A 24609-nucleotide genomic window follows, 5' to 3' on the forward strand; every position below is an offset into this window, starting at 1 on the left:
AGACACTTCTCCAAAGAAGACATACAAATGGTTAACAGACACATGAAAAAATGTTCAACATCACTAGCCATCAGGGAAATACAAATTAAAACCACAATGAAATACCACCTTACACCAGTTAGAATGGCAAAAATTAACAAGAGAGGAAACAACAGTTAGTGAGGATGTGGAGAAAGGGGAACCCTCTTACACTGTTGGTGGGAATGCAAGCTGGTATAGCTACTCTGGAAAACAGTATGGAGGTTCCTCAAGACGTTAAAAATATGACCCAGCAATTGCACTACTAGATATCTACCCCCAAAGATGCAGACATAATGAAAATAAGGGGCACATGCACCCCAACGTTCATAGTAGCAATGTCCACAACAGCCAAACTGTGGAAAGAGCTGAGATGTCCTTCAACAGATGAATGGATAGAGAAGGTGTGGTTCATATATACAATGGAATAGTACTCAGCCATCAGAAAGGATGAATACCCACCATTTGCACTGACATGGATGGAACTAGAGGGGATTATGCTAAGTGAAATAATTCAAGCGAAGAAAGACAATTATCATATGATTTCACTCATATGTGGAATGTAAGGATTAGTGCAGAGGACCACAGTGGGGGAGGAGTATGGAGGGAAAACTGAATGGGAAGAAATCAGAGAGGCAGACAAACCATAAGAGACTCTGGACTCCAGGAAAGAAACTGAGGGTTACAGAAAGGAGAGGGTTGGCGGGATGGGGTAACCGGGTGGTGGGATTAAGGAGGGCACGTGTGGTGATGAGCACTGGGTGTCATATGCAACTAATTAATCACTGAACACTATACCAAAAACTAATAATGTATTATATACTGGCTAATTGAACATAACAAAAAACCATAAATGTGTGGTATAGGGAAAGAGACAAGTCAAAGGTGACACCCAAGATTTTTGGGCTGCACAACTGAAAGAATAGAATTACTATTAACGGAGATAGGAGAAACAGTAGGAGCAGGTGGGAGGTGAGTGGGGAATCAGGAGTTTAATTTTAAACTATTAGGTTTAAGATGTCTATTAGATATTCAATTGTATATACAAATCAAGAGTTGAAAGTTGGGGTCTGATCTAAAGATACAGATTTGGGAGAAGGGTGCCTGGGTGGGCTCACTTTGTTAAGTACCCAGCTCTTGGTTTCAGCTCAGGTCATGACCTCATGAGTTGTGGGATCCAGCCCCACATCAGGCTCCGTGCTCAGCAGGGAGTCTGCTTGAAAATTCTCTCTCCCTCTCCCTGTCCCCCCTGCACCCTGCGCTCTCTTGCTCAAATAAATAAATAAATAAATAAATAAATAAATAAATAAATAAATCTTTTTAAAAAAGATAGATTTGGGAGTTGTTGGGGTACAGGTAATATTTAAAGCTACAAGACTGAATGAAAACACAAGGGAATGAATGTAGATAGAGCAGAAAGACATTTCAATTGCTCAACATTTAGGCGTCAGAGAGATCAGTTTGGAAGTCCTTAGCATATAGATGGTGTTTAAATCCTTGGGAAAGGAGAAAAAAGATCACCTAGAGAAAGAATGCAGGATGAAAATAGACTGAGTCCCAGGGAACTCAAGTATTTTAAGCAGCTGCCAGTAGGAGGAAAACCAAGGGAACATGTTACCATGTTAGTGCCTTTAGGCAAGAGTAGAGTATCTTACGGAACAGTGACTATTCACTAGGATCAGATAAGGATGAGAGATCAAATGTCAAAAAAATGATTTGGTGGGTGGAAAAGATACCAAGACTTCTTGTAAAACTATTTGCTGGCACTAATAGAGATAATATTTGGGGGGCACTTTGGCCAACTGTTAAGTAAAGAATGCAGAGAAAGGCCACTGATAAGCTCATAATACCATTTAACCAGAATGTCATCTAGCATCCCAAATGCACAACTAGGCATGAATCAAATACCTGAAAAATACGCAGTGGAGAACAGCAACTACCAAGTGGTTCCAGGGATATGGCAGCCTATGTCATTTGGATCAATCCTGTTACTGAATACAGTTTAAAATGGTAGGTAATTTTAAAAATAATCTTTCTTAAAAGGATTGAGGGGCTAACAAGAGACCAAGAAATTATCAGATCAAAATCTAAGTAAAAGCAGGAAACCAGAGAAGTGAAAGAAGCACTTTAGGTGCTTTTCTGGAAAAGCATTTGTCCATGTGAGCTAATTTGAACTTCAGCTTTGTTGTAGGGGCCAGAATCAAGGCCCAGGATGGAAAGTTGGGACTCCAAAGAGCGCCTACATCTGTGAGGGAAAAGTAAACTGGGGGGAAAAAAGCACAACTACCACCACCTCTATCTCTGCACACTCAAGTACTACAAGGAGAAATGTTTTGATACTAGGTAAGCAAAAAATAAAACAGAGCTAAACAAAAACAAAAACAAGAACAAAACCCAAAATGTTAAATACTGTCTCAGAATATAGAACTACATCTAGGCTTGAGAAGATGTACAAATCAAATTGACATAATCTGTGTGGTTCAGGAAAACTTCAAGTAATAAACGAATTTTACATGGTCCCAAAAAGGTTCTGGAACTAGGAATCTGGAAAAAACAGATACTTTTGGGGGAAAGCCACTTTCATACTAGGCCTCAGATGATTCCTGCAAGTAACCTTTTCAAGGACAATGATCTACATGTAGTAAAGAATAAGCAAGTACACAAGGAAAAAACAAGCATACTATGAATGAGAACTAGCTTGAGTTAACAGCAAAAACAAACCGATAAAAACTTCAGATATTAATATTATGAGACACATAGTATAAAACAATTACATTTACCATGTTTTAAGAAATAAAAGGCAAGATTGAACATACCACAGAAAATAGGCTGTTATAGAAGATACCAGAGCTGATTTGAAAAAATCCAAATAGAACTTTTAGAAATAAAAAAATACAATAACTAAAATAAAAAATTCAAATTAGACACAGCTGGAATGAGAGAGTTAACTGAAAGATAGAGGATAGATATTATTCAGAATATACCACGGATAGGCAAAAAGGTGAAATATACAAAAAGATTTAAAGTCCTGGGAGATGAAGTGAGAAAGATTAATATACATGTAATAGGAGTTCTAGAAGGAGAGGAAAGAGATAGAATGGGGGCAAGGTTCCAAATGAGGAGGCAATTACTGAAAAAATTCAGAATGTTGAAAGCTACCATAGGGGAGCAAATTTTGACACCCTACAATGTGTCTTTTTGACATGTGGATTCATTTTAGAGTCATTATATCTAAGAAACAGAAGGCTTAGGAAGAACCTGTGACCTTCCCCCTAAATGTCTAAAAGAATTTAGATAGAGGACCTATTCCAGGAAGGGAGCTATCACCATAGATGACTACAATGTAATATGAACTAGGGGTGGTAGACAGAGAGGAACCTAGCAGACTGTTTGTTAACATTCCTCTATGTCTCATTGTTTCTGTGTGGCCCGGCAAACATTTGTTTACCAAACATTTACTCTTTTTCATCTTCTTGTAAATTGTCTTTCATCCCGTTGAAGTCCCAGACCTCTATCCCCTTCTCCTTGGCTCTGGATGGCATATAAGCCTCAATTGTCTGTGTCTGGGTCTCATATACTTAAGAACCCCCATATGCACATAATTAAATTTAATTTTCTCTTGTTAATCTGTCTTGTGTGCATTTAATTCTTAGACCGGCCAAAAGAAACTTGAAGGGTAGAATAAAATTTTCCCCTCCCTAATTCACAGTTCACAAATTCAATAAGCTTATACATTCCTAAACAGATTAAATAAATAAGAAATCCACACTAGGTACACAGTGAAACTACTGAACATCAAAGGCAAAGAAAATCTTAAAAGGTGACAGAAAAAAAACAGATCACATTCAGAGTAGTGGCAGTTAGACAACAGATAAACCAGAAGACAATGGAATGATATTTTCAGTAGGCTGACCAAAAAATAATTGCTAACCCAGAATTTTATATTCAGTGAACATATTTTCAAGAAAAAGGAATAAGATAGACATTTCAGAATAGCAGAAACAAAGTTGCCATCAGCAAAATAAAGAGATTCAGGATCTACACCTCATATGGGAGGAAAGAGCTTCTGGATTGGGGGACAGAGAAGCAAAAGAGAATGAGGAGCAAGGTGGTAAGTCTGTGGTTAAATCTCCATGAGCACTGAATGTATAAAACAATAATGTCTTATGGGATTAAAAAGCAAACATGATGAAATTAACATACACAACAATATGTAAATAGGGAAAGGAGTCAATAGAGTTAATGTATTCTAAGTTTTCTGGAAAAAAGATAAAGTTTTTGATTAATTTTAGTTTATAAAAAGCAATAAGTATGCATTTTGTAATTTCTAGAATAACCACTAAAAGAATAGAAAACTTTTGAACTATGAGAGGGGAAAAAATTGTAGCTATAAAAATAAACAAAAGAAGGCAAGAAAGGAAAATAAATGAAAACAGAACAGGTGGGAGAAATAGCACAAAATAAGGCAGCAATTTAAACTGAAATGTCAGTAAAAAAGTGCAAATGGACCAAATATTCCAACGAAATGATTGTCATGAAGGATCAAAAATGTCAATTATATAAAAGATACAAGAGATACATGTTAAACTTAAATAGAAAAAAAGTTGGGGAGAGTTAAGATGTGCAGTAGCAGAAGGACCTTCTCCTTGCCTCATCCCTTGAACACGGAAAGATAAATATCAAATTATTCTGAACACCGAAGAAATCAATCTGAGGACTGACAGAACAAACTACACAACTAGAGGGAGAGAAGAGGCCATATAGTGGAAGGTAGGAGGTGCAGAGATGTGATTTAGGGGAGAAAGAGATCGTGGGTGCTGTGGAGAGGAGGGAGCCCTGATCACAGAGAGAGGTGAGAGAGAGAGAGAGAGAGAGAGAGAACAATGAACAAGGGATTGCACAAGGAAAACACTTCCCCAAAGCCATTAACTGAGAAAATGAAAGGGGCTGATTATTGTGAATTTTTATAACCAGCGGAGCTCAAAGATTGGAGTTTTAGAAGTCTGCACAGTGGCTGGTGTTGGGCCAGTGCTCCTGTAGTGAAGGAGGGCAGAGGCCTGGGAGTGGATAACGTGATCTGAGGATCCTCTGGGATGCACTGGGAGAGAAGTTTCACCCTTCTTGGAGTGCCTCTTGGAGAGATGGCACTGCCTCTCCAGGGACAAAAGAGCTGGTGGGTGCCACTGAGCTGCCCCATTCATTAGCATACAAGCAGAGGCAGCTGCTGAGGGCAGCTAACCTGGACGCTGGCCTTTTGCTTTGTTTTACCATAAACTCCAAGCCCCTGTGTGTTTCTGCAACTGCCCTTCTGGGACGACCTGGCACCAGCCCTGGTGTGGCAAGACCCTCCCCCAGAGGATGAGACTGGGTCTATGTTGTGCAGGACCCCTAAAATTTGGAGTTTTGAAACCCAGCTGGCATACCTGAGATATACACAGCACTGGCCTGCTGGGAGGGCAGATGGCCTGGACACAGACAGGGTGAAGGCAGGGATCTGAGACACACCTGGGACACAGGAGGGGAGTCTGTTTGCTCTTCTGTGAGGGCTTACTGGATGGTGGTGGGTGTAAACTCCCTAATCTGGGGATGAGGGAGAGGCACCATTTCTCCCCTCCCCATTAGCACAGACTTTCTTCAGTAAGCAACACAGTTCCCACAGTGGAGGCTTAAGCCACTTATACCAAGCCCTGACTCCCTGTGCTCAACTGGTGCTTCTTTACTAGTGCAAGTGTGTTTGAGAACCAGAAGCAGCAGTCTTCTTCCCCAGGAGACCAGAACAAATCCCCTGCAGGCACCAAGTCTACTGACGGTAGAGTGCTACAAAGCTTCAGCTCTAATGGAAATAGGATCAGCCCTCTTTTAACAAGCAGACCAGAGCACACCTACTTAAAACTCATCACACTCTGGACAAATTCTAAACACTCACCACTGTAGGCAAGGAGAAACTCTGCAGAGGACTGACCTGAGCAAAAGAACAGCCAAAATACAGCAGCAGAATGCACAAAACATACATCAGAAACACTTCCTGAAATGCCAGACCACGGACCGTATATGACCTCTTCTTAATAAAGCCATTACCTCAGGAGCAGGAAACATAACAGGCTTTCCTAACACACAGAAGAAGACAGAGATGTTGACATAATGCCAAGATTGAGAGATTCACCCCAAAAGAAAGAAGAAGAAAAGGTCATAGCCAAGGATCTAATCAAAACAGATATAAGTAATATGCCTGATCCAGAATTTAAAACAACAATCATAAGGATACTAGTTGGACTTGAGAAAATCAGTGAAGACACCAGGGAGTCCCTTACCACAGAGATAAAAGACCTAAAAACTGTGAGGCCTAAATAAAAAATGTGGGGAAACTGACTGGATGTAATGATGTAATGACCACAAGGATGGAAGAAGCAGAGGAGCAAATAAGTGATATAATGAAATAATAATGAAGCTGAAGAGGGAAAGAAAAATATTGGATCACGAATGTAGACTTAAGGAACTCAGCGACTCCATAAAGCATAATAACATTCATATCATAGGAGTCCAGAAGAAGAAGAGAGGGAAAAGCGGGCAGAAGGTTTATTTGAGGAAATTACAGCTGAATACTTGCCTAATCTGGGAAAGGAAACAGACATCCAAATCCAGGAGGCACAGAGAACTCCCATCAAAATCAACAAAAGCAGGCCAACACCAAGACATATCGTAGTAAAATTTGCAAAATATAGAGATAAGGAAAAAATCCTAAAAGCAGCGGGGAAAAGAAATCCCTAACTGACAAAGGAAGATGAATAAGGTTAGCAGCAGTTCTCTCCACAGAAACTTGGCAGGCAAGAAGAGAGTGGCAGGATATATTCAATGTGCTGCAGGGGAAAAATATACAGCCAAGAATACTCTATCCAGCAAGGCTGTCATTAAGAACAGAAGGAGAAATAAAGAGTTTCTCAGACAAATAAAAACTAAAAAAGTTTGTGACCACTAAACCAGCCCTGCAAGAAATATTAAAGGAGACTCTTTGAGTGGGAAAGAAAGACCAAAAGTGACAAGACTAGAAAGGAACAGAGAAAATCTCCAGAAATAACGACTTAACAAGTAATACAATGACACTAAATTCATATCTATCAATAATTACTCTGAACGTAAATGGACTAAATGCTCCAAGTAAATGACATAGGGTGTTAGAATGGATAAAAAACCAAGACCCATCTATATGCTGCCTACAAGAGACTCATTTTAGACCTAAAGACACCTGCAGATTGAAAGTGAGGGGATGGAGAACCATTTATCATGCTAATAGATGTCAAAAGAAAGGCAGAGTGGCCATACTTAGATAAACTAGATTTTAAAACAATGACTTTTTTGGAGGGAATGGGGGAGGGGGGATTGGTTAGCCTAGTGATGGGTATTAAGGAGGGCATGTACTGCATGGCGCAGTGGGTGTTATATGAAAGCAATGAATCGTGGATCACCACATCAAAAACTAATGATGTATTGTATGGTGACTAACATAACATAATAAAATTTAAAAAATTTTTTTAAAAAGAATAAAACAAAGACTGTAACAAGAGATGAAGAAGGCACTATATCATAATATAGGGGTCTATCCAACAAGAAGATCTAACAATTGTAAATATTTATGCCCCCCAAATTAGGAGCACCTAAATATATAAAACAATAACAAACATAATGAAACTCATTGATAATAATACAATCATAGTAGGGGACTTTAATACCCCACTCACAGCAATGAACAGATGATCCAAGCAAAAAATCTACAAGGAAATGATGGCTTTGAATGACACACTGGACCAGATGGACTTAACAGATATACTCAGAACACTTTAGCCTAAAGCAGCAGAATACACATTCTTTTCAAGTGCACATGGGACATTCTCCAGAAAAGATCACATACTAGGTCACAAATCAGGCCTCAACAAGAACAAGATAGCGATCACACATGCATATTTTCAGAGCACAACTCTTTGAAACTTGAAGTCAACCACAAGAAAATATTTGGAAAGACCACAAATTCATAGAGGTTAAAGAACATCCTACTAAAGAATGAATGGGTTAACCAGGAGATTACAGAAGAAATAAAAAAAAATACATGGAAACAAATGAAAATGAAAACACGGGTCCTAAACCTTTGGGATGCAACAAAAACAGTCATAAGAGGGAAATATATCACAATACAGGCCTACCTCAAGAAGCAAGAAAAGTCGCAAATATACAACCTAACTTTACACTAAAGAAGCTAGAAAAGGAACAGCAAATGAAGCCTAAAGCCAGCAGAAGAAGGGAAATAATAAAGATTAGAGCAGAAATAAATTATCTAAAACAAGCAAAAAACCCCAGTAGAACAGATCAATGAAACTAGGAGCTGGTTCTTTGAAAGAATTAATAAAATTGATAAATGCCTAGCCAGACTTATCAAAAAGAAAAGAGATAGGACCCAAATAAATAAAATCATGAACGAAAGAATGAGAGAGGAGAGATCACAACCACAGAAAAATAGAATTATGAGACTATTATGAAAAATTATATGCCAACAAATTGAGTAATCTGGAAGAAATGGATAAATTCCTAAAAACATAAACTACCAAAATGGAAACAGGAAGAAATAGAAAGAAAATGTGAACAGACCAATAACCAGCAAAGAAACTGAATCAGCAATAAAATATCTCCCAATAAATAAAAGTCAGGGCCAGATGGCTTTCCAGGGGAATTCTACCAAACATTTAAAGAAGAGTTAATACTGTTCTTCTCAAACTGTTCTAAAAAATAGAAAGGGAAGGAAAATTTCCAAACTCATTCTATGAGGCCAGCGTTACCTTGATTCCAAAGCCAAAGACCCCACTAAAAAGGAGACTTACAGGCCAATATCCCTGATGAACATGGATGCAAAAATTCTCAACAAAATACTAGTAAGTTGAATCCAACAGTACATTCAAAGAATCATTCACCATGATCAAGTGGGATTTATTCCTGGGATTCAAGGGTGGTTCAATATTCACAAATCAATCAACATGATATACCACATTAATAAAAGAGAGGATAAGAACCATGTGATCCACTCAATAGATGAGGAAAAAGCATTTGACAAAATACAGCACCCCTTCTTGATAAAAACCCTCAACAAAGTAGGGATAGAGGAAATATGCCTCAACATCATAAAGGCCATATACTCAATGGGGAATATTTTAATAAAATATTATTTTGTTTATTATTATTATTCTCAATGGGGAAAAACTGAAAGCTTCTCCTCTACAGTCAGGAACAAGACAGGAATGTCCACTCTCACCACTGTTATTTAACATAGTACTGGAAGTCCTAACCTCAACAGACAAAAACAACAACAAAAAATAAAAGGCATCGAAATCAGCAAGGAAGAAGCCAAACTTTCACTATTTGCAGACAACATGATACTCTCTGTAGAAAACCCAAAAGATTCCACCAGTACTCCACGAATTCAGTAATGTCACAGGATACAAAATCAGCGTACAGAAATCTGTTACATTTCTATACACCAATAATGAAGCAGCAGAGAATTCAAGGAATTGATCCCATTCACAATTGCACCAATAAACATAAGATACCTGAGAACAAATCTAACCAAAGAGGTAAAAGATCTGTACTCTGAAAACTATAGAACACTTGTGAAAGAAATTGAAGAGGACACAAAGAAATGGGAAAACATTCCATGCTCATCAGTTGGAAGAACACACATTGTTAAAATGTCTATACTACCCAAAGCAATTTACACATTTCATGCAATCCCTATCAAAATACCACCAGCATTTTTCACAGAGCTAGAACCAACAATCTTAAATTGTGTATGGACCCAAAAAAGACCCCGAATAGCCAAAGCAACCTTGAAAAAGAAAAGCATAGTTGGTGGCATCACAATTCTGAACTTCAAGCTCTATTACAAAGCTGTAGTCATCTAGACAGTGTGGTACTGAAACAAAAACAGACCCATAGATCAATGGAACAGAATACAGAACCCAGAAATGAACCCATAACTATACTGTCAACTAATCTTCAACAAAGCAGCAAATAATATCCAATGGAAAAAGAGTCTCTTCAACAAATGGTGTTGGGAAAATTGGACAGCAACATGCAGAAGAATGAAACTGGACCACTTTCTTATACCATAGACAAAAATAAATTCAAAATGGATGAAAGACATAAACGTGAGACAGGAAACCATCAAAATCCTAGAGGAGAACACAGGCACTAACCTCTTTGACATCACCCATAGCAACTTCCTACTAGATATGTCTCCTGAGGCAAGGGAAAGGAGAGCAAAAATGAACTACTGGGACTTCATCAAGATAAAAAGTTTCTGTACAGTGACAGAAACAATCAACAAAACTAAAAGCCTTTGGAATGGGAGAAGATATTTGCAAATGACATATCTGATAAAGGGTTAAGATCCGAAATCTACAAAGAACTTACCAAATTCAACACCCCAAAAATAAATAATCTGGTTAAGAAATAGGCAGAAGACGTGAATAGACATTTTTCCAAAGAAGACATCCAGATGGCTGACAGACACATGAAAAGATGCTCAACATCACACATCATCAGGGAAATACAAATCAAAACTAGAGTGAGATATCACCTCCCACCTGTCAGAATGGCTGAAATTAACAACACAGGAAAACAACAGGTGTTGGTGAGGTTGTAGAGAAAGGGGAACCTTCTTGCACTGTTGGTGGGAATGCAAACTGGTGCAGCCACTCTGGAAAACAGTATAGAGGTTCCTCAAAAAGTTGAAAATAGAGCTACCTTATGAACCAGAAATTATACTACTAGGTATTTACCCAAAGGATACAAAAATATTGATTCAAAAGGGCACATGCACCCCAATGTTTATAGCAGCATTATCAACAATAGGCAAATTTGGAAAGAGTCCAGATGTCAATTGGCTGATGATGAACGGATAAAGAAGATGTGGTGTGATATATATATATAAAATGGAATATTACTCAGCCACAAAAAAAGGAATCTTGCCATTTGAAACAATGTGGATGGAGCTAGAGTGTATTATGTTAAGCGAAATAAATCAGTCAAAGAAAGACAAATACCGTATGATTTCACTCATATGTGGAATTTAAGAAACAAAACATATGAACATAGGGGAAAGAAAAAAAAAGGGGGGGCAAACCGTAAGAGACTCTTAACTATAGAGAACAAACTTGAGGGTTGCTGGAGGGGAGGTAGGCAGGGGATGGGCTAAATGGGTGATGGGCATTAAGTTGGGCACTCGCTGTGATGAGCACTGGGTGTTGTATGGAAGTGATGAATCATAAAATTATACTCCTGAAACTAATATTACACTGTATGTTAACTAGTTAGAATTTAAATAAAAACTTGAAACATTAAAAAAGAGAAAGAAGTAGATTGCTGCTCTAACAGATACCTAAAAATGTCACAGCAGCTTTGGCAATAGGTGATAAAGGGAGGCTGGAAGAGTTTGGAGGCACCTGATAGAAAAAGCCCTAACTTCCCATGAATGAACCTTTAATGGCCATTCTGTTGATGGCTCAGAATGAAAAGAAGAGAGGTGCAGGGAAAGTCTGCATCCTCTTAAACAATACCAAAGTAATTCTGAGCAGAATGATTGTGGAAATTGGGTGGTAAAGGCCATTCTGATGAGGTCTCAAAGGGAAATGAGGAACATGATGGTCGGACAGTGTCAACATGATGGTCGGACAGTGTCGACAAGATGATCTTTTTTACAAACTGTTAAAGAACTTGACTGAATTGCATTCATATTTGTGTGTTTTGTGGAAGGCAGAACCTTACAGAAATAAAACTGGATATTTAATTAAGGAAGAAAAAGAGGTTTCAAGTAAAAGGATAGCAAAAATATACATCGTTCAATTTCTAAGTAAGAGAAAGCTGATCGGATAAGACAGACTTAGTGTCCGGTAAAATAGACATTAAACATTATTAAAAATGAAAGGTCACTTTATGAGGATAAACTGTTCAATTCACCAGTAAGTTATAACAGTTGTAAATCTGTAATCACCTAATAACACAGTTTCAAATTACATGAAGCAAAAATTAATAGACATTCACAAATTTGCCATCATACTAGATTTTTAAGTACCTATGTGGTTAATGGAGTCTGCAGAAAAAAATAAGGGAAGTTACTGAAGATGTAAGTCACTAATAAACTTTACCTAACTGACCTACACCCAACTGCAGATTGTACATCTGCAGTTTTAAGCATGCACAAGAACATTTATAAAAATTGACACATTCTGAGCCATAAAGCAAGTCTCAAAAATCGTTAAAAGGAGTAAAATCATTCAGAACATGTTCTCTGACCACAGTGAAATTAAACTAGAAATGAGTAAAAAAATCCTAACTAGCCATGTAGAATTAAGGAGCTGGATATGCAAGCCTGAATTTGAGATTAAAAAATCTGGGAATCATAGAGTTTTTTAGTGGCAAAACTTGGAATTAAACCTGACTCTCCTTCACAACCATTTAGGGGGATGACTCCATATAAAGTCTTTTCTGTCCAAAACATTTCTTTCTGCATTGAGAATATATACAATTCATAAAAATAATACTTTAATGGTCTAATACTGGATTATTGTATAAGCAGAGAATTCAAACATCTCTCCCACTTAGAAGTGATTCATGCTCTAACACTTTATGGTTGTAGGTTGTAATTTCATAGTCTCTTAAAATAAGACTTATGCAAATAAGATATGTTAATGGAAGCTTATCCAAGATTTAGTTCGGATAACCCAGGGCCAAGTCCTTATATAGACCTCAAGAGCTCTAAAAAAAAAAAAAAAAAAAAAGCAGATGCAGAATCTGGGGTCTTGTGAAATATTCCAGACAGTCCTCCTGACTTTTAGTAGGCAAAATTTCACATCAGCCTTTTAATCAAATAAAGCACTCATTTCCTCTGACATTAGATACAGTCTGGATTTTGTTTTTCATGCTGATATTTTATATAGTTATGAAGCCTGTTTTTGAAGAATTAATTTTCTCACATTTAAACATATTTCCCTATTAGATGTAGAACGTAACCAGCCACCCATTTCTTGTGCCACGAAACTCCTTCTGAATGTCTGGTTTATTGTATTAAGTGACTAATGCATTTAAAGTTCTTTCCCAAAGGTACCAGGTTTGGACTCTAAGGATTGTACACCAGCCCTAGATGGTCTTGACAAATGTAAACAGTGTGAAGAAACAAAATTCAACTGAGTTAAAGATCTAATTGGCTTTATTCAATGATTCATGAGTCGGGCAGCATCCCATCTAGTAAGTGGAGAGATGCTCTGAGGAGATGTACAAAATGGAAAGATGTCATAGGAAGGAGGGTGGGGCAGGAAGTTATTAGTAAAAGGAAAAAAAAGAATGTTTCAGTCCAGGATCTCTTCTTTTTGGGAGGAAGGGAAGGGTAGGGTTTTATCATGCATCACTAGTGCTCATCAGGACATTTCATATTGAATGTTAAAAAGTCACATTCCTGGGGGCACCTGGGTGGCTCAGTCTGTTAAGTGTCTGCCTTCGGCTCAGGTCATGATCCCAGAGTCCTGGGATCAAGCCCCACATTGGGCTCCCTGCTTGATGGGAAGCCCTCTCCCTCTGCCTGCTGCTTCCCTTGTTTGTGCTCTCTCTCTCTCTCTCTCTATTAAACAAATAAAAATCTTTATTTAAAAAAAAAGGTCACATGCCTGGGAAAGGTTGAAACTGTAATTAAGTCTTGGTTTGTTGTCTTTGGGAGCAAATGACTCAATTTTAGGCTTCTTTTTTAACAACTGTAAGCAAATCCCCAATGAGACACTAAAAGAAGGTAGGCTCATTCTTGTTTCTAAAGGTATTTATACGGGGGGGAAGGGGATGGGGAGAAACTACTGGAAGACAGTTTCCTTCATGTAGTCTAATGAAAGCGTCATCCAGAGAAACTCTTCTATTTGGTGAAGCAAATTAAGAATATCTGCATATCTGGAAAGATCTGGGAGAGGCAGTATGCACAGTGGGTAGAGAATGGGCTTTGCATCTATGTAGATTGAGGAATCTCTGAGTCCTTATTCTCCCAGGCACTAGCTGTGTGACATGGCAAAGTTACTTAAGGGCCTCGCATCTTAGTTTCTTTACTGGTGAAAATAAAGACGCTACTCACTGCATAGTTTTGAGGATTAAATGGCAGAATGCATAGCAAGCATTTGATAAATATCATCTTAGAGGTGAGTTTATCAGAATTTTTTTTCTATTAGCAAAGTAATACATTTTTGTAGCAAAAATTCAAATACAGAAATATACAAAAATATATTTAAAAAATGCAATAGCTGCCTCACTTCCTTCTAACTTCACCTACAGAGTCTAGTGGTAACCACTATTAACAATTTGATTTGTATTTGACCTTCTAAAAGTTTCACTTCTTATTCTTAGGGTTGGAGATGCCTAATCAGCACACATTTTTTATTCTGCTTACTTCTTCTTTCACTTTTTGGTATTTGGGGTTTGCTCTTCAAACCCGAACTTTAAAAATTAACACGCTTATATCTACATTGTCCTTTGCTTGGCTGAAAAGACCATCTCCCTGGCATCCCAAAATGCAATACTGGAGAGCACTATTCTGTATGGAGTAGCACTCCATCAGATGTCCTGCTAAGGACTAAGTCCCCCAGGCACCTAGGTATCACTTGTGGTTAGTAGTGCTTGATGAGTATGACTGTGGGTGTGAATGTTGTTATCAGCTGAGAATGTTTTAACTGCACGTAACAGGTAATCTAACAATAGCTGAAACACATAGGATTTTATTTTACTTAAGTGACCAGAAGTCTGCAGATATAGAAACTCCATGATAGTGTCAATGCCCTAGTTCTTTCTGCTTTGCCATCCATAATGTAATGGCTTGTTTGCTCTTGACTGCGAGATGCTTGCTGGAGATCAAGCATCTAGCATTGTATTCGAGGCAGGAAAAAAGGAGGGAGAGTGGTGCCAGACAGGTCTTTCTCTACGTTATATGGAAAACAAAGGCTTAATAAGAAGTTCCCTAGGAGACTTCGCTTGTTTGTCATGAGTGGGCCACACAACAATTCCTACCTGCAGAAGAGCTGGGAAGCAAGTCTTATACTTGGTTTTTCAATCTATACAGTGGGAAACAGCAATGAAAAATGGTATAACCAATCCATAGCCTCTGGGACATGAGAGACAGTGGGAGATAAGGAGGTGGGCTATGACTATTCTGCTTTGTTCTTGTTGGTGCTGTTATGAAGACATGCCCATCATAGCAATAAAGATGACCCATAAACTCACCATTCAGAAACTCCATGCCAAGAGAATACTGGGTACCCCCAACTGTTATAGCTTTTAATGACCATCTCCTTTGGTTCATACATTGAACCTACTTGCCAGGGTCCAAATATGCCCTTGGCTGGGTTGATGAAGTTCTGTCATCTGCCATCTGTTGACCCAGGATCCTTGTTGTTCTTCTCTATCAGCTCAGTTCCAAATTCAGCTACCAATTCTAGTACTTTTCTACCCTCAAGGTTTATTTTGGGTACCCTTCCTTCCCTGTCCCTGAGTATTGTTCATGGACAGTCTGGCCCACTGGGAAGGTCTTTCTAAGTCCAGGAATCCTTATGTAAATAAGTTCACTCCTTCTTGGAATTTTGCATTCCAAAGGGGAATGGTCTCCACACGTCCTTTTTTTATAGGCTGAGGAACTTGGCTTATGTTTGCTTTACATATAAGAATGATTTGAATGACTGAAGAACAAGGAATATCATCCAAGGTGATTCTCTATATTGCTTACTTGTTTACCAGCTAGATGGAGCTCACCTTCACTTACCTAAAAAAAAAAAAAAAAAAAATCTAGCCATACCAAACAATTAGAAAATGTGCACTAATTGCAATACCTGCAAGTGGCAAAATTGATTTTCTGAAGTTTCATGGAACACATCTTCAGATCACATCACTTATTCATTACAGAATCTTCCTTCAACTGACAAACATCTGTGGTACCCACTAGGTACCAGACCCTGAGGTAAGTGCTATGGATACAGAGTCAAATTAGGCACAGTCCACTACTTGGACCTTAGCAGTTAGGGTGTGGGAGAGATGTGGAAATCATTTTTACCTGTTATTTTGGGTGCTAGGGCAGAGGGGTGCTGAGGATGGTAGGGAATCCCAGAGTAGGGGCAGCTAAATCAGGCTAGGGGCCAGAAAACTTTCTAGGAGAGAGGATCCTTGAGCTGAATTTTGAAGTATGAGTAGAATTTGCTAAAGGATTTTCCAGGGAGAGGATGGGTGATGACAGTGTGCTCATGGATTTGTTTCTGCACACACCAGATCATTTCTGCACCTGCCACTTCTTCATATAACCAATACATGCAGAAACAACAAGAAGAGTTCCATACAAAATGAAGGGTATTTGGAGAAAGGAAGTCTAGGGGACCAGAGAGGAACAGGAGCCAGATATTGTAAAATACTGAATTAATGAGCTTGAAGTCTGGATTGTAGGTTATGAATTTAGCTTACAAGCTTATTAGATGGTCCCCCGCCAAGAGTGAAAAAATGAACCTCATTTGTTTCTATTTTCTTGAAAGAGGAAAATTAAACACCTATGATAGATTGAATGTAAAGCCCATGGTCTTCCCAAAATGATAATTACAATTATTTTAGAGTAATAGTCCCTTTATACCAGCCTGTCTGCTTGCATCAGCTTAAGTAGATTAAACCCTCTGGGGACTTAAAAGTTGTAGATGAATGTTTTATTGTGGAAATTATAATGAATTAGAAACTCTCCAAAGCTGAAGTCATTTCCTGCAGTGTTTTTTCCAAGCTATTAGAGTACCATTTATTTCCTTGCAATGTAAAATGCACAAAATGGGGACTGAGTTAGTAAACCTCCCTTAGCATCTCAATTATTATAGTTCCAGGAAACAAGTTAGGTATGGGAAGAATAGAGACCAATATTTGCACATCAATTGTCTTTCTTTAGTTTGGCTTCAAAGTGTTCCAATGTTTCTCTGGTTTCCTACAATACCAGGACTTTGTTTTTGTCTTTTTAAAAAAAGATTTATTTATTTGAGAGAGAGGATGCTAGAGAGAGAGAGAGAGCACACTCGCCAGGGGAAAGGCAGAGGGAGAGAGAGAATCTCAAGCAGACTCTGCGCTGAGTGCGGAGCCTGACTTGGGGCTTGATTCCAGGACCCTGAAATCATGACCTGAGCTAAAACCAAGAGTTGAGACTCAACCCACTGAGCCCCCCAGACACCCCAACACTGGGACTTTGAGAAGCAAATTCCCACAATGAAGTCAATGTAATTCAGGAAGTCAGAAAGGAGGGAATTTATTTACAGATGTTTTTTATTTTAAAGTACAGTAAAAACATTTTGTCTATTGGTCTAAAATGCCTTTATGTGTTTTTAAAATTGTGTTCTGGTGTACCCTCAGATTTTATACTACAAGCATTTCAGGTCATTAGTATTAATAATGTTTGTTTCTCATCCTCTGTGTATGTGGCTGCAGGAATGATTGACAATGAACTTATTCTACTCCAAATTCCACAAGAATATTGACTCCTAATACCTTGAATTATATTCAGTTTTCCAATTTATAATGCTCTTCCCATACATTGTCTTATTTAACCTTCATGATATCACTATAAATGAGACCTGGCATTTTGCAGGCTAAGGAAGTAATTCAGAGATTTTGGCCACTAGATCCCAAAAATTAAGTCTTCATTTGCACCATCTAGGACAGCATTTCATAAAATAGATTCCTGTGCTTCACTCTCTCCACTAAGTCTCCAAGATGCCACTTTAAAAGTCAAAAGGCTGCCCAGATGGTGTGGATAGTAAACCCAACCAGCAACCCTGATTAAGGGGATTTTCCTAGACCTCTTAAGGAATAAAACCAGAACTCAAACTAGAGATGCTGACTGTAAGTCAAAGGTATTTCCCATAGATCACTGATGATGTGGAAAGAAGATAGGTCATGTTGTTAGTATGGATGTGAGTGTAAACTGTTTCTATCCATGAAAAACAAGAAATGTGGTTAAAGGAGACAAAGGAAATGGTAGGATTGCTCTTTGTATCTTTTCAGAAGCCAAGGTGGAAAAAAATCCATAAGTTGGAAAGTTGAAGACAAATAACTGCTTTTCTAAAATAATTTGCCTTTCTTAAAAAAAAAAAAAAAGTAAATGCAAAACCTGCAAACTATATGATTGTTTTCTCCTGGGCCCACAGAAATCCTCTCAAATGGAATTTTTATAAACATATAAGATATTGTGTCTAACACTGAGAACATAACTAAGAGAAAAGAGAGTTGCCATCAAACTGAAGTAAATTCCCAGGTATATAGGGAAAAGATACTGCATATTTTAGAAAAGGAGTTATACTCAAGCCCTAGGAAGGAAGATCTGAGTGATAGGTATTTTCATTTAGTATTACAAGTAATGAAACGAAGGCTCCAAGAAGGATGTTGCCTAAGATGTTTGGTGAATACGTGGGAGAAAGGAATGTGAAACTGTGAATTCAAGTTTTCTATCAAGCTAGGACCGTAATACATGGCAGCATAAAGAAGAACCCACAAAAGAAAGAAAGTAAGCTCTAGGAGACTGAAGGAAGGCCTAGGTAATGCATTCTGTGAGGTTGATGGAATGTAACATTGCTTTACCATGTTTATCACCGAAGACACCACTGAGCTATGATCATGAAATTTCTTCTTGGACATTTCACATTGGAACCTTCCAAATTCTTATTCAGAAGTCAATAAAAAAAATCCTTAGGCAGCATTAAAAAAAAAAAAAACAGAGTTGATGGAGGATACATCTTAGATAATTTATGCTGCTACATATCCCCTGTTGATAATTTTTGTTTTAGATAATGCCATCTTAAGTAGTATACTGCAAGCACCTTTGGCTCAGGTCATGATCCCGGGGTCCTGGGATTGAGCCCTGCGACAGGCTCCCTGCTCAGCGGGGAGTCTGATTCCCCCTCTGTCCCTCCCCCTGCTCATGCTTGCATGCTCTCTCTCTCTCCTCTCTCTCTCTCTGAAATAAATAAAATCTTAAAAAAAAGATTAAAAAAAAAAGTAAATGCAAACCTGATAAACTATAGTTTATTCTTTACTAAGCCTCTAGAAATAACCTCAAATGCAATTTTTATAAACATATAAGATGTGTCTAACATTGAGAACATAACATGTATAAAATACATTTGTTCATAATGAAACCCATAAAACAATACTTACCATGCAGCAATTTCTTTGTTTTCCTTGTTTTACTCTTCCTTCTCATAGACTCTTGACAATGCCTGTCTGTAATTAAATTCAGTATTGGTGGGAAAGAATTTCAGAGTTATTTCTAGTAATTCCCTTGTTCCCTTAATGGACTGGTATCAGATTTTTTTTTTTCAATGTGTAGCTGACTTTATTTTGTTAACACTTGCTCTAATCTTAACTTCACAAATGGAGGCTTTCCATCCCCACTAACACAACAGGGAATCTGAGAGTTCAGATCTGTCCACTGCTATTGTTCCCCTTGGGAATGGCCTTTAGCTTGTCGTCTACCAGAGAAAATAATTTTTATGGCTCTCAAGTGTCTTTAAAACAGAGCCTTCTTTTCCTTTGAGAATATATTTCAACTCACATTTTTTATTTTCTAAATGAATAATCCTATGGGTAAATGCCCGTTTGTATATCTGTATGACAGGCAGTTGAACAGACAAAACTTCCAGTTAAAGAAACCATTTTGGGCACCTGGGGGGCTCAGTCATTAAGCGTCTGCCTTCAGCTCAGGTCACAATCCCAGCGTCCTGGGATTGAGTCCCACATCGGGCTCCCTGCTCCGCAGGAAGCCTGCTTCTCCCTCTCCCACTCCCCCTGCTTGTGTTCCCTCTCTCTCACTGTCTCTCTCTCTCTAATAAATAAATAAAATCTTGAAAAAAAAAAAAAAGAAACCATTTTGTCCCTTACTTTTGTTTAGACAATTAAAAATTGCTTTCTTTTTTCTATTTTTATTAACATAATGTATTATTTGTTTCAGGGGTACAGGTCTATGATTCAACAGTCTTACACAATTTACAGTGCTCACCATAGCACACACCCTCCCCAGTGTCCATCACCCAGCCGCCCCATCCCTCCCACCCCCCCACCACTCCAGCAACCCTCAGTTTGTTTCCTGAGATTAAGAGTCTCTTATGGTTTGTCTCCCTCTGTGATTTCATCTTGTTTCATTTTTCCCTCCCTTCCCCTATGATCCTCTGCCTTGTTTCTCAAATTCCTCATATCAGTGAGATCATATGATAACTGTGTTTCTCTGATTGACTTATTTAAGAATTGCTTTCTAAATAAAAACTCCCCCACAAATCCTTGTGTTATATTTTTGGATTTTCAAATCTTGCTATCTTTTAGAGAAAAGCATAGTCTCAATAAACAATAAAAAAATATATATTAACATAAATTCTATGTATGTTGATGTAATTTCAGACCTTGGCTCTATAAGCCTATTTATGTCTATCTGTGTGTGTGTGTGTATAATTGGTACAAATTGACTTAAACTATTTTAAGAGAAAAAAATACCCTTGTATTTTACTTTTATTGTATGAAATTTAACACATGAACATGGTTTGTTCTGTTTTTGTGGTTTAACTTTTGTTTTGTCATTACTGCTCTCTAATTGTTACCAAAAAGAATTTTTACAATTATTTATAACATTGGGAACCTAGTTTCATCTTTGGTTTAATGTTCTCAAATTCTTTGATTCTGAATACAAAGAGAAATTCCAGAACATTTAAGAGTGTTGAAGGAAGAGTAATTAAAACAGTAATCTGAACCAAGAACCATAATCTACCTACATATGTGTATGGCTGAATTCCTGGTAGTGGTGGTTGTGGTAGAGGGCATATACTTGCTTAAACAGACCTCCTTTCCATAAATATTGTCTATCTAAAGAGGGCTTCTATATTTGGGGTCCATGATATATGTAGGCAGAATGGACTGTACATATGCATATATGCATTTTTCTGGTGGTTAGAGTTATAGACTTTCAAAGGGCTTCATAACCCAAAAAAGGCAAAAACAAACAAACAAAAAAACTATTAGACTAAAAACTTACCAGATGACTGTATCCAATGACCTAAATATTTCAGACTTTCTGAATATCACTTATGTATTAGGGTTCTCCAGAGAAATAGAACCAATAAAAATGGACTCACATGGTTATGGAGGCCAAGAAATCCCTTGATCTGTAGTCTGGAGAACCAGGACAGCTGTTCAAGTCTGAAGGTCTGAGAACAGGGGCCTAAAATGTGAGTCCCAGTCGGAGTCCAGAAGTCAGAGAACCAGGAGCACCAATGCCTGAGGTCAGGAGAAGATGGATATCTCAGTTCAAGGACCTTTTTGTTCTATTCAGGCCCTCCACAGATTAGATCATGCCCACCCACATTGGGGAGGGTCATCTGCTTTACTCAGTTCAGCAATTCAGATGCTAATCTCTTCTGGAAAAACCGTCACAGACATTTCCAGAAATAGTTTTTTACCAGCTATCTGGGCATCCCTTAGCCCAGTCAAGTTGACACATAAAATTAACCATCACAACTTAATAGCCTGAAACATAAACTTATCATGACTTTTCCACCTCTTAAGACCCAGATGCCAGTCAATAAACTGCAGAAATTTTATCACATGAATGGTACAGGCATATGATCAAAGCAGAGAAAGTAGGTCATAGTTTCATTTTATGAAAATGATGTATCCTAAAGACCTTGCAAAACTCAAAATTTGCATATTTCACATTGAATTGCTCTCACAGGACCGACAAAGATATTTACAAGCAGAAGTGGTCAAGTCATATGCCACTAACATAAAAGAGTTGGTAATTCATTCATCCTTCCTCCAACTTAAAATCAGAATTCTTCAAGGTTAAAAAAATTGATTTACATTATTCCTAATTTTGTGCTGAAAACAGAACTTTATTGATAATTGAAATTCAGCTTTTTCAAGTTAACACAAGGTAAATTTGCATACATTTCCATTAGGTATGGTACACTCTATACAGTAAACTGAAATTTCACCCCTTCTAATTATTAGGATGCTCAAATTTTATTTATTTATTTATTTATTTGAGAGACAGAGGATGAGAGACAGCATGAGAGGGAGAAGCAGACCCCCCGCCGAGCAGGGAGCCCGATGCGTGACTCGATCCTGGGACTCCAGGATCATGACCTGAGCCGAAGGCAGTCGCTTAACCAACTGAGCCACCCAGGCGCCCCAGGATGCTCAAATTTTTAACTCAATTTATCTCTTGCAAGATATCATTCACAAATAATTTTACACAATTGATAGAACAACTAACACCACTGTTGGTACAATCATTGTAATTAATGGCTCAACTAATCTGTAAAGGGAATAAATTTCTCTCCATTCTTCAGTGGTTATCCATGTTGTGTTGCTTTCATATCCTGTAGCAGGCTGACAACTAAGGAAACCCAAAAGGAAGGAGAAATTGAACCAAATGAAATACCAGTTAAGAGGAGGGTTGGTTTTCATAATGTATGCATGTATGTATGTATGTGTTTCATTTTCATTTTGATTCAGTGCTCTGTGGAAAATTTAATTGACATTTGAAGATGGTTTGAGGTACAGCAACTTCTGATTTTTGACTCATCATTTCCAATCCCTAACTCGAAAGGAGGACAGTATAAATTCCCCCTTAGTTTGTCTACTACACATCAGTCACAATTTGTGTTAAGTAAAATGCTTCAGGGGTTAAACAAAAAAAATTAGATGGAATATGTCTTTTCTTTTTTCATTTTAGAAATTTGAATTTTAAGGATACTATGACTTACTGTGAACCAAAATTTTGGCTTTTAGGTTGTTTTGGCCTTGATTTGCAAAGCTTCTTTATATAACAAATAATTAACCAAAGTGGCATGTTTGGCTTTCAAGTTACAAGTAACATCAACTCTCCTGATTGTCAGAGGTCTCACTATAAATACACATGGAAAAAGAGTAAGGAAATAGATGTCTAGGTGCCACATGGGAACCAAGTATCAGCAACAGAAGTGGAAGTCATGTAAAAAGCACCACAGACTATATGGGCTACATGGCAATCACGAGGTAATTTGAGAACTAGAAGATTTCTATTTCTCAAGATCCAATTCTAGCTTTAGGGAGCCATCAGTCACCCCCTCAATAGCAGAAGTTTATGGAGCCCTTGATAGCGCTTTGCCATTATCACTCCTCAGCTATTCGTATTGTCTCCTCCAAAAAGCCATTCTTAGTCACCTTCCAAGTATCCTTTCAATGTGTTCCCATAGTCTTCTATGCGTTTTGCTGTTGCAACATTTATCATATTGTATTATAATTCTCCTTTTCTTGTCAGGCCCCTCTACTAGATTATGAAGTCATGTTCTGTGCCTTGGTCATCTCTGTGCTCTGATCCCCTGGCTTCTCTGTGTGTTTTTTAGTCTTTGCTCCCCTCACCAGCTACTTTTGATTGAATTTCTTTTTAGGACTCAAACCTTTCTCAAAGGGAGAATTAGGTTTGTTCATTTAGTCACCATCTTCCCTGTGGGGGTACTTTTTTTTTTCACGCCAGATTACCTCATAGGCTGTTGGCATACAAAATGGCTGCCACAAACCAAGGGCTGTGGCCAAACTGAGGAGGGTGGTACCAGCATAGTAACTCACACAGTCCAGCCTGGCAGTGGGTTTAGAGGGAAGGCCCATTTTGAGACTTGTGCTGTGCAAGAGTTTACAGTCCAAAAACTTGTTAAGTGATTAAATGCATGAATGGCCTGTATTATCATTCAACCACTCATTTCTGGACTACTTTCTTTTAGATTGAAGAGCTAATATTCCTTTGGGGAAGAAGCATGAGCTCAGTTTTCAACAGGCAAGAATTTCATTTCCTTCACTGACATCCCTGGTAACAAAAACCAGTTGTTAGGAAATAGGTCAGAGTTATGCATGAAGCTCCAATCTGCTGCTGTGTCAGCCTCAAATGCTAATAGATCTTAAGTAAGGTTTTAGTTTTTGGCAGTTTTGGTGACTAATTTTTTCTGTATAATTTGTTTTTGAAATAAGACAAATTCATCAAAATTAGGCCAGGTTTCCCCTTTCCTTCCTTCCTTCCTTCCTTCCTTCCTTCCTTCCTTCCTTCCTTTCCTTCCTTCCTCCCTCCCTCCCTTCCTTTCTTTCTGTTGTTAGTCACCATACAATACATCATTAGTTTTGGATGTGGTGATCCACGATTCATTGTTTTCGTATAACACCCACTGCTCCATGCAGTATGTGCCCTCCTTAATACCCATCACCAGGCTAACCCATCCCCCCAATCCCTTCCCCTCTAAAACCCTCAGTTTATTTCTCAGAGTTCATAGTCTCTCATGGTTCATCTCTCCCTCCGATTTCCCTTCCTTCATTTTTCCCTTCCTTCTCCTAATGTCCTCCATGCTGTTCCTTATGTTCTACAAATAAGTGAAACCATATGATAATTGGCTTTCTCTGCTTGACTTATTTCACTTAGCATAATCTCCTCCAGTCCCATCCATGTTGAGGTAAAAGTTGGGTATTCATCCTTTCTGATGGCTGAGTAATATTCCATTGTAT

The 24609-nt window shown here is 38.1% G+C and overlaps 1 protein-coding gene across 2 annotated transcripts in view; it reads right to left on the reverse strand.

Annotated features, from left to right (window-relative positions):
• Positions 1 to 24609, reverse strand: part of PTGER2 (prostaglandin E receptor 2) — a 188891-nt gene that overhangs the window by 71264 nt on the left and 93018 nt on the right. The window contains exons 3-4 of one of the 2 annotated variants that reach the window (XR_014148475.1): positions 21213 to 21354; positions 19249 to 19314 (exon numbers count right to left, since the gene is read on the reverse strand). The gene's annotated coding sequence lies outside the window, so the exon portion shown is untranslated. Of the gene's footprint in view, positions 1 to 19153; positions 19315 to 21212; positions 21355 to 24609 lie in introns of those variants that run through there. The other variant, XR_014148474.1, reaches the window with a different exon arrangement.

Source organism: Leptonychotes weddellii, chromosome 9, assembly GCF_054177405.1.
Source record: "Leptonychotes weddellii isolate Sample4059 chromosome 9, ASM5417740v2, whole genome shotgun sequence".
Classification (NCBI taxonomy): domain Eukaryota; kingdom Metazoa; phylum Chordata; class Mammalia; order Carnivora; family Phocidae; genus Leptonychotes; species Leptonychotes weddellii.